The sequence below is a fragment of the Dasypus novemcinctus genome, chromosome 14 (assembly GCF_030445035.2).
Source record: "Dasypus novemcinctus isolate mDasNov1 chromosome 14, mDasNov1.1.hap2, whole genome shotgun sequence".
NCBI classification, from domain to species: domain Eukaryota; kingdom Metazoa; phylum Chordata; class Mammalia; order Cingulata; family Dasypodidae; genus Dasypus; species Dasypus novemcinctus.
The window spans coordinates 94,654,216-94,665,851 of record NC_080686.1 but is presented as its reverse complement, the minus strand read 5'-3'; the positions used below and the strand labels follow the sequence as shown (position 1 = coordinate 94,665,851).

Sequence of the window (11,636 nt, the reverse complement as noted above, 5' to 3'; positions counted from 1 at the left end):
AAACCCCGTTTAGAGAACTCCAACATACCCCACCCCCGGATATCCAAATCTACCAATTTTAACATTTTGCCACATTTGCTGAATCATTCTCTCTATCAATTCACCTGTTTATCTATCCATCTATTTATTAATTTTCTAAACATTTGAGAGTAGGTTGAGTGCATTCTCCTTGAACACATAATACTTCATTGTATAAGGAACCATTCTTTTTGAGACAGCAGATTTTAATCCTTTCCATAAGAAGATTTTCACTCCAGTTGACTTAATTAGGGTGTGGGTTAAATTTGAGATGAATGATATAATCAGAGCAGCAGATACAAAATAATTTGTCAGTATCAAGTGCATCATTTTTAATAATATAGATTGTGGAAGTTTAAGAGCTGAATACAGTTTTTGGATGCAGAAAATTATTCTCCATTAAAATATCTCTGCAGTGAACATTTGATTTTCTTCCCTAGCTCTCAATTTTTCTTGGGAGAAATAATCCTTCAGCATCATGGAGGTCTCAAGGGAACTGTGAATCAAATCTGTTCCTCCCCTCTCCCTAGCCCCCATCCTGCAAACATCCCCGCCCCCAACAGTTGTGATCCAAGGCTTGGCCCAGGTCCACAGAAGTGATTGAAGGTTATATGCGTCCAAAGCCAGAGTCTGAATTGTTTTCTCTTTAATTCTGACATACTTTTTAGCAGCATTTGTTTCCATTGCTTTTAACTCAGGAACCCTCCCTGACATAACACTTCACCGTTTCTTCTTTCAGACAAGCAGAACTCTGGTGAAGGACAAGCATAAAGAGGAGAAATATGGCCTAAAATGGGACTTTATTCTCATCCCATCAATGCTCCTCACTACCATTTCTCAGATTTTGACCTATATCAGAATTTCCCTGATATAAATAAATTGTTTAAAGTGCACATCTTGCACTTATTCCTTATTTCTTTTTAACAAACTTGCTAAGTGGTTCTCCTTTATATGGAGCTTAGACCACACTGAGAATCACTGTATGTATTGCAAGATTGGCCTCTATATTTGCCAAATAATGGTGTTGCTTATGATTGACCATGTCTAGAGATGATGAACTCTCTATTCTACAAGGTAAATCTATTCCATTTGGAAAAAAACTCTTCTAAGAAATGCTTCTGTTTTGTAAGTAAAAATATGCCTTTTATGAAATCAAATCATTGAATCACACAATTTTAGAGTTATATAATTACAGAGGATTTTCCTTTCCTCTTCACTCTGAAGAAACAACTTCAAAGAGTTAAAACACATTTTCTTTTTGTTAGAGTCTTGCAATAATTAACAAGCAGTAGCTCAGTTTCCCCTGATATGCACTGGGGAAAGGCAAACCCCCTCCCCTGTGTCTGAGGGCATAGCAGGCACTTTCCAACAGGTTAAACAAAGAAACCTCAAAGAGACAGAAATAAAGGGAGACAGAGATCTTCACCATCTGCGTATCAGAGGGAGATGGAGATCTTTACTACCTCTACCTGCCTACCAGAGGGAAACGGAGATGGAAGCCTTCACTATTTACATATCTTTTAATCCCTGCAAGTGAAAAGAAACATCTGCTCCTGAAGAATTCCAAGACATCATAAACTCCCTCAACCCACTCCCACTATCTCACTCGGACGCTCAACCCCCTCCCATTAACTCTCATTTCTCCACCTAGGACAGTTCTGTATAAATTCAGGTCCCCCCTTCCAGGAGTGGGCTGAAGTCTCTCTTCAGACCCCCACCATGCTGGTGGGGGGACTGAAATCTGTTCTTTAGACCCCCTTCATTGGGAGAGCTTCTCAACAAATAAACCCTTTGCTTATGTTCAGTCTCCGTGTCCCAGTAAGAGCCGTATTTTCTCCAAGACTTTTGTTCTAAATAATTTCGTTTCACATAGGTATGTGTATAGGTATCTCCAATGACTTCATATCCATGTTTTAAAAAAAGGTGACGTGGGAGTTGCTGGGCAGAACCCCATATTTCAAAATAACAATGCTCTCATTCCCATAAAAGATTTGTTTCTTTTAGGTCTTGACAACTTTTTTGTGAAAAAGTGAAATAATGCACATCCCTCTGTGAGGTGCTAAGCTTCACCAGCTAATGGCTTGGATACCAGTGATGACACAGGAGTTTGCTGAGAGTGGAAATGAAACTGCTATCAAAATGAGAACTGTGTCAGATTGTTCTATATTTCTTAACTTCCCCTCATTCCTGCTTTTCATTTCTCCATCTGTTTCTCCATAGCTATTGGTAATTAAACTCTTGAAGAAAAGGAACATGTGCTGCTGGAATAAGATGCTTCATTGAATAAAAGGATAAATGTCTGGAAATTTACATGTGTGATCTCCGAAGGTTATTTGCATTTTAGTTACCATGAAAATGTCACTGAAGCCTTAAACTCACTGGATAGAATTACTATACCATGGTATAACTGTTGATAGCAGCTAGTGTGTGGTGGGGGTGCTGGGGGTGGATTCAAGCTTCTCTGTGTGCTGCCTGAAGTCTCTCAAGTTCACTTACTTGTCGGTGCCAAACAATAACCTTCCGAGACAGAATGGTGAAGTGGAAAGAGAGAAGACTAGAGCCAGACACATTTAGCTTCTATTCCTGGCTGTGTCCCTTTCCACTCCAAATAAAACCCCAGAATCCATTGAGTCCGTCTCAGTTTGCTTGTTTTTGTGGATAGCAAACTCCCAGGGTCATTGAAGAAATTGATTTAATTTAATTTAATCCAACAGATACTTATCGAACATATGCACTGGAACTATGCAAGGCACTAGAGATGAAGGCTGTTTTAGAGATTCCTTACCTTTGCTCAGCTTAACGTTTAACAGAAAAGACAGAGTAAAAGAAGCAACAACTCACAGTGTCAGTTACAGCACAGTGCACGTATTATAAATTATGGCAAGAATCTCGATAGGTGTGCCACAGATTAAATAAGGCACTGTTCATTAGTTTTCCTTCTTTCCTTTTATTGCTTTTTGATTATGCCAGATCTTGTTGAGAATGGCAATTTAATAAAATTCTTCCTCTAGTTCTGACATATTTATTCTCAGAAGGTATTTATTATTTTTTGTTTGATTTTTTTCTCTTTTTGCTCTCTCATTCACTTCAGTCATTATTCTTTTTTACTTTAAAAATTATTTTCTTCATCTTTTAGGCTGCTCAATTGAATTAATAGTTAGATTCTTCCTCTGAAAATGTGTACCTATTTGAGGTATGGAAAACTAGTTTCATGACTAGAAAACAAAGCAAAATCCCAAACGCACATGGGAACAGACTTGTAGTAAAAAAGAAAGTGAGCTGGCAGTCATCAGGTCAACCTAACTGATCTTACTGACATAATCTTCAATTCAGGGCAGGGAATTCACTACCCATATGGGTAGGATATGGGGTTTAGCCATAAGTACAACACAGATAGTTGGATTCTCAATCTAGGACCACAGAGTTATCAGAAATGGCCATCTATCCAAGAGTGGATTTCATGAATGAGAAGCATGACTTTATCTGCAAATGCAAAAGGAATGAATAGATTAGCTTCAGCCTAATTGACAGATGAGACTGAACTGACTCTTTCCAAGAGGATTTTTAACTAAGACTGTCACTGCTCCAGAGAGGGCACAAGAGGAGGCATCCTGTAAGCAGGGGTTCATGAAGATCTTTGCAAACAGCAACTTCACTAATCAGGGGAAACACACGTTCTCTCCACAGTGCTAACTCATGTAAAATGTTAGTAAGCACTGATTGATGCTAAAGGGACTACATTTTAGGACTTCTTGTCTACCGAAAACCTTGCAGTGCTCACTTTTCCAAGCCAATGAACTTCCTTAATAGCTCCCCGGCTATTTGAGGTCCGTAACAGACAGGAGGAAGTCCCAGAGTCCCCAGCTGTCAAAGTGGATAAGTCTTGCTAAAGGGCAGAACGTTGAGATGGGGCTTTTAGGAAAGAACCAATCTCCTGCAATTGATTCACACATAGTCAAGGCCTTCCCTTCTGTTTCATGCAATTGCTAGTGGGGAAATTAATACCGGCAGACTTGCCTATGTCTAGAGACTGTTGAGTCTTATTAAATATAGACAAGGAACATCCAAAGGCAAACAGGGAAGAGCAATAACATACAAAGGAGTTGAGAAAAATCAGAAAGTACCTAATGTGAAATTGCGTAGTGATTTAGAACCCAAACTCTGAAACCAAGCAGCTGAAGGGAAAGTAGAGAATGTTTTCACTGGCTCTCTTGGCACAGGGCAAAACTCAAGACCCTTAACAGGGGCCATTGGGTGCCCTTCCTGCAATTTTTTATCTGTCACTACCCATTATGCAAACAGTATACGATGAGAATTTATGACAACACAAAAGTTAAAGATTGGCACAGGGGTCTGCAAACTACACCCAAGGACCAAATCCAGCCATGCCCATTATTTTACATATTGTTTGTAAAATACGTTTGTTACATACGTTTGCTTTCGGACTATAAGAGCAGTGTTGAGTAACTGTGAAGATGACCCACAAAGCGGAAAACACTATTTTCTATATAGGGTAAATATTTAGTATTCACCCTTTCAGAAACTTGTATGTCTTCAAAGCAGATTCAACAATTGTCATTGTTGCTTTATCTCTCTTCATTTATGTGTGTGTGTGTGTATATATATATATTTTTTTAATATATATTTATATTTTTTTCTGATCCACATGGAAGTAAGTTACAGGTGTTATGACCTTCCCCTGCTAAACTCTATGGCATGCCTCTGCTAAGAAAAAGGGCATTCTCCTATAAAGACACAATGGTATTAAACATTAATAAATTAATAATTATTCCATAAATTTGTGTAATATACAGATCATATTTGTATTATCTCTATTGCCCTCAGAATACTTTTAATAGATTTTTATTTATTTTTAACCAATATCCTATCAAAGTTTTATCCATTGTGTTTCATTATTATGCCTCTGCAATCTCTTACCTAGAACAGAACTGTTGCCTTAATATTGTCTTTTTTTCCACCATCATTAGAATTGATTTTAGAGGAGTTAAGGTCAATTGTCTTATAAAATATCCCACATTCTGTATTTATCAAATTATTTCACCCTGGCATCATTAAATGTTTTTTCCCCTAACTCCTACAATTCCTCTAAATTAGATATTTGTTCTCAAAGCCTGATTAGATTCAAGCTAAACATTTTTGACATTGTCATTGCATAGATGATGTTTTATACTTCATGTTATATCACAAAGGAAGCAAAATTATGTCAGGTTTTCCCACTATTAGTGGTACAAAGTTTGACCATTTGGTTAAGGTGGTGGCCAAATTGATCTCTGCATGTAAAGGTATATTTTCCTTCTGCTATGGGTAAGTGATCTGTGGGTAGGGGTCTTTGGCATCATGGAATATCTGATTTCCCAAAAACTTTTCTCTTAATGGTTTTGGGCTTCCATTGATGATCCTTACCCAAATCAGTCATTAGTCTTTTTGATGCCAAAACCTCCAAAAAATTGGCCAGCAGGGGCCTCTCCTCTCTGCTTCTGTGAATTCTTTCTTGCTTTCTGGCACAAGATGTCCCAGGAGTATATTGTACTTTCTCTGCCTCAGACCTAGAATCAAACATTTTTTCCAAGGCATTCTGGCTTCTTTAATTGGGTAACGGTACTTAGAAATCAAGATCTAGGCAATGCTGTGCTCATTACTGTAGGGTGTCATTTTTCCTGGGCTTTTTCAGTGTACCCTTTTATGTATACAAATTTACCTATAATCATGAGTTTATATTAAGCACCAAGACACTTCTGATTGCAAATGAAAGGCAAGTAATTGAAAGACGAAAGAAATTTTTTTAAAAATGAGGGATATTGACTAGCCCTTGTAAGAGGAAGGATAGCTTTAAGAATGACTTAATTCAAGACCTCAAATGTTACTTTAGGTCTTACTCGATTTCTTGACTTTAACTCCTCTTTGCTGGATTTATTCTCAGGTAGCCAAGTCAAGGCAAAGATGTGAATAGTTTCAGTGTATTATAAAACAACAACAACAAAACACACTCACACACACACACAAACAACAACAACCTGGAGAACTCTGAAGTTCTATTTCTATTATTGGAATTGGGATTCAACAAAGACCACGAGAATCATTCGCCTGTCTCAACTGTTTCTCCCAATTGATGAAACTTGGTAAAAAAAAAAAAAAAAGTGTTCTGTATCATTTTAGTATTTCCTAACATGGCTTCATTGTATTGATACAGCCCTGATTCAATATTTTTCTTTCACAATAATTTCCCTGCAGCAGTTCCCCATCTCCTAGTCCCTGGCCCAGTTTCTCTTACCTGTAATCCTTTCAGCAGGTCTCTTAGAGGTTGTCAGCCATGCCCACTGATTTTTGCTGACATCTCTTTTAGAAGAACTCTAATCTGCTTCTAGTTTAATTACAATGTCCCCGAGGATCTGCCAGTCTTCTTCCATTCACGTCCCACTCAGTGAGGCTCAGCTGATTTCTTAATTCCCAAATCTCCTGTTATAAAGCTTTTTCCTATCCAAAGCTGTGGATGGGTTCTCAGCAAACTCTATCTGCCCAGCTAAAGTTAGAATATACTGTTAGATCTGGAAGGCACTGGGAAGATCAAGTCTATACCCAAAGCACACTTTTTACCTTAAGGAAATGGAGATCCAGGAAGGGAGGGGCCAGCCTAAGAGCAAACCACAAATGGCTAGAAAAATCATAGCCCCTGAGCCCTAGCCAGTTTATACCCAAGAAAGGCATTGAGCAGACCAGTAATCTGAGAGGTTATGCTCTGCGTCCTCCTGAGTGGACCACGGACAAGCATCCAACAAAGCAAGGAGACCTGCATTCTACTGCGGCCTTTGCCTCCACCTGACTGGCTTTAGGACTTCTGTGTGCCTGTCGGTCCAAGGAAAGGGAATAATGACACCTGGCTTCCTTTTTTCTGAGGCTCTGTCCACATAAGGAGCCTCGGGACTAGAGAGGTGACATGATTTTCCTGTCACCACCACCATCTCCATGATCCTTACTTTCAAGAGAACCCAAGTTCTATCTGTACACATACAGCTCTATGCTCTGGGTACACTATTTTATCTCTTTGCCTCTCAGTTACTTTATTTACCAAACAAGAATTTCTCTCTTATCAGTTAGCATAGGATGCTGACGATGAAGAATGCAGGCTTTGGAGTAGGACTGCTTGGCTTTTGAGTCTAAGTCCAGAATTATACTGGTAATTGGTACAGAGGTCCCAGACTTTCTATGCCTCATTAGTTACCTCTAAGATGGGGATAATAATGGTAGCTCACCCATAGGGGAGGATTACCTGAGATAATTCTGTTAGATGCTTAGAGGAGGGCACGGAACATAGTAAGCAATCCATAACCATTTATCGTTATGGTTTTGTTTTTGTTGTTATTGTTGAGGTTTAAGTTGTGCAGATCATACTGTGCTGTCATTTTCAGCCTTTCAGTTACCTCCACACTGTGCAATCCTCCAGGCCAGAGATTGTTTAACTCACCTCATTACCCCAGAGCATAATACGAAGCTTAGGACATAAAATATATGCTTAACAGATGTTAGCTCTTTTTGTTCTGGCAGGTCTATCATGAAGATTTAATTACACTGTACACAGAAGTGCTCAGCACTGAGCCTGGCACACACAGCACTGCCATCAGCTCCACCAGTGCAATCTTCTTCAGCTCTTTTGGGGTAGTACCAGCTCCCTGGCAGAGGTCAGAGTGGAGATCTGCAGCTGTGTAGGGCTGCTGTTCCAGAGTATGGCAAGCACTCAGGTAGGGGAAGGAGTCAGTCTTTATAGATGAGCAGTCTAAGTGTCCTAACACGGCTGTGTTGTAGGTAAGTGATGGCCTAGGACTTGAACAACAGGGTCCAATCCTCTCTTAGCCCATAAATCACTGAAGAGGCCAGAGCACTTCCCCACATCCCTCCTAACTTTGTTCTCATCCCCAGCACCCTGTACCAATTTTCTGTCCTGCATTGAGGTTTGATGAATTAAAGATTTTTTACTACTACAGGTAGGGGGAGAGAAAATAGGAGAAGGAGGAGGTCTACAGCTTGAGTAGATGAGTCCAACACCGAAACCAGGATTGCTCAAGACCAGAGTCCTCAGGCAAGGAACTAAAGAAAAAGCCCTGAGTTGCAGCATTTGCCAATTTCCATGGTAGCAACGTCCCCATCAAGGCCAACTTGAAGCAGCCAATGTGATGTCAACTGCCTCACAAAATTCTTTAAGACTTTACCAACCAGCTTCTGTGAGCTGGCATGAGCCAGCCTCAGCATACCAGCACATCAGAGTAGAGGTAGGAACTGCTATAATTTAGAGATTGTGGGGTTGTCCAGAGCCTGAGCCACACCCCCTCTTCTGGGCCTCCATAATGTGAATGAAGTTTCTTCTTCTTTCTTTCCTCTTTGTAATTACTTTTGCACTGTTGACTTTCAGGCTACAACACATGTATTCATTCAATAAATGTTTGTTGAAAACTTACCCCATGCCAGATTCTGAGATAAGCTCTTTGGAATCGAAACACTCTTTTCCCTCAAGAAGACACATGTAAACAATTCCTGTATTAGAGTGAGAGGTAAGTGCAATATTAATTAGAGAAAAGAGTGTCTAATTCTCCTTGAGGAAGCTGGAGAAGGTAAACCACACTGTGACGACAGAGTTGCAGACTTGAAGACATACAACCTTTTTTGGACCCACTTCCAGGCCTCCCTCGGTGTTCCCCACTATCCCAATGCTCACGTCCACGTGGGGCTTAGCAGGTCACTTCATGTCTCTGAATCTCAACTGCATGCCCTAAACATCGGGGAAAAAACCTGTCTGTTCCTAATGCAGAGGGTGTTTGGATTCAAAGAGAAGATCAGGGGAAAGAACTTTGTAAATGGAAAGGGGCTATACACATGAAATGTTATGTTCCGTCAGAAACCACACCTGGACCCAAGTGGTGGATGTGAACCCTGTTGGAGCTGGGAAAGTGCCACAGAATCAGTCACTCAGCTTTTGTTTGCTTCATATTGAGCAGCTTTTCCAGTTTTGCATACTCCTGCCTTTCCAATAGCACCGAAAATCTAAATTACAAAATCCCAAATATGCACAAGTGATTGTTATTTCCAAAATGGAAATAACTTTTTTTGTTTTATCTGTTTATAAAAGTGAAACACAAGCATCATCCCAAAAAGTTGATAATTAAAAAAAATTAAAAGGTAAGTAAAAGTTACCTGTGATCCTGTCACTTGAAGATAACTATTGTTAACATTTTTTTATATAACCCTCAGGAATTTAGACAGACAGATACGCACACACATACACACCATATTTTTCAAGAATGCAGTCATGCTAGAAGGACCTGTGTACATACCCTACAATCATTTTTTTCTTTTTAACTTCATATGTAGTGGAGTTATTCCATGTCATAAATACAGAGACCACACCACTGTCAATTATGTAAGTAGTTTATTATATCAGAGAGGTATTAACTAAGAGGCAAACAGGTCCAATTGACTGAAAAAGTAGATAGAAGACCTATTCCAAAAGTCTTCAGAGCCAGCAATGGAAGCTAGATGTCCCCGTAACAGGTGGTGGCCAGGTAGTGGCCAGGGCAGTAGCCTCTGGTTTCAGCCTCTTCCTGGAGTGACTTTTCGAAATGCAGTGAAGCTCAGCCCGGCCCAGCCAGGCTCAGTGCTCCCTTCCTGGGGCTCTAGTTCCCATGTGCACCTTGTAGATATCATGGCAGGTTCCTCTCAAGAAATGTTGCTGATTGTAAACAAGAGGAGTCAAAAGAAACAGGATAGAGAGTACACCTCATGGGCAGAAAGAACTGCTTGGAGCCTTGAAGGCAAAGATACATTTACAATCAACCAAATTTATGCATATGTATGCAGGCATTAAATGCCAGAAAAATCAGTCTAGAAGGTAAAGCTCAAATTCAACATCGGCTGGTCAAGCCTGCAGGGGTTGCAACTAACTTCCATTTTTCCAAGAAGGTGCCGCAGTGAAATAAAGATGTGGTGAAGGACTTTCTTCAGCAGCTGCTTCCCAAATTCAAGAGGAAAGCTAAGAACTGGAAGAGAAAAACAGCATGCTGCAGGAAACAGTTTTGCTTCAGCTTTATAAAGACCTTGTTGTGAGTCAAGTAATCAGTGCTGAGGAATTCTGGGCCAATCATTTTGATATGAATGCAAGGGTTAGTTCATCCACATCCAATCATAGCAGGATGTTGGCATTCCTGCAGCACTTCTGGCTAATGTCTGGTCCCAAACAGATGTCTGTAATGATCTGAGATATAACTTAACCTCTGATATCATCAAGTCTATATTTAGGACCTACCCAGCAGTGAAAATGAAATATGCAGAAAATGTTTCCCACAAAATGACATAAAAGGAATTCTGGATATGTTTTTTTGAGTCCCATTATTTTTACAAGGAACAGCTAAGTACAGGGTCACAAGATCTCTTTGAAGACTGTTCCAAAATAGACTAGAAGGGTTAAGACAATGGTTTCATTAGGAGTGAAAAACCCACTTCAAAATTTGACAGAAGAGAAATTGTTAGATGTGGGCTATGGCATTTCCTCTGTGCCATCTACTTCCAATTCTTCTAAATCCATAAAGTAAAATTGCAATGCTGCCACCACCAAGACATCGAACCATTGTAGTGCCATGGTCCTGGCAGCAGGTCTCAGGAAACAGGAAACACTAAGCGAGCAAAATGCCGAGCCCAGAGCATGGATGAGAATTCTAGAGATGCAGTCTAAAAGGGGGAGTTACAAAAGTCCATTGAATATGAAGAACTTGGGAAAAATATTTCCATAAAAACAATTGCCTGAAACCTCAAGAAGTCAGATAGGTATTATCAGGGTCCAGCTCCATTCCAGTCACTGCAGTATGCAATGAGTCAGGACATTATTAATTCTTTTCAAAGTATTAGACAAGAAATGGAAGCTTATATACCCAATCAACTCAGGTTCTCTCAAGTAGCACATTCAGTCATACCATCACAGCTCTGTCACCTGGAGGGGCACTTGCACAGGGACAGACACAGCAAGCCTTAAACCAGATGATGCCAAATGATATTCAGTCTGAATTGAAACACTTGTATGTGGCTGTTGGAGAACTGCAATGCTTCTGGTCCTCCTTGCCTGTTAATTGTCCATTCCTAGAAAAAAGGGTGGTAAAGGTGAAAAGTAATTTCAAATGATTCCAAGTGACAAAGCTGTGCCTATTCATTCCAAGAAAAAATGTGAAGACAGTATTTAAGCACAAATTTGGTAAATAACATAGAAGAGACACTCCAGACAGACATGGCAGTCGTGGCGCATGACAAAGAAAACATGAAGTGTCTGCAGCTCTCACAAGTTCTGTAAGATTAAGAGCACTATGAGGGAAATGGACGTGGCTCAGCTGATAGTGCATCTACCTACCATATGGAGGGTCCAGGGTTCAAACCCAGGGCCTCCTGACCCGTGTGGTGAGCTGGCCCACGCGCAGTACTACCGCGCAAGTGCTGTGCCATGCTGGGGCACCCCCAATACGGATGCCCCACGTGCAAGGAGTGCGCCCCACAAGGAGAGCCGCCCTTTGTGAAAAAAGCACCCTCCACCCAGGAGGGGCGCCACGCACATGGAGAGCTAACAC

At 40.4% G+C, this 11,636-nt stretch overlaps 1 pseudogene; it reads left to right on the top strand.

Annotated features, from left to right (window-relative positions):
• Positions 1 to 9,730: 9,730 nt before the first annotated feature.
• Positions 9,731 to 11,365, top strand: LOC101446709 (general transcription factor IIH subunit 1 pseudogene; annotated as a pseudogene).
• Positions 11,366 to 11,636: the final 271 nt, after the last annotated feature.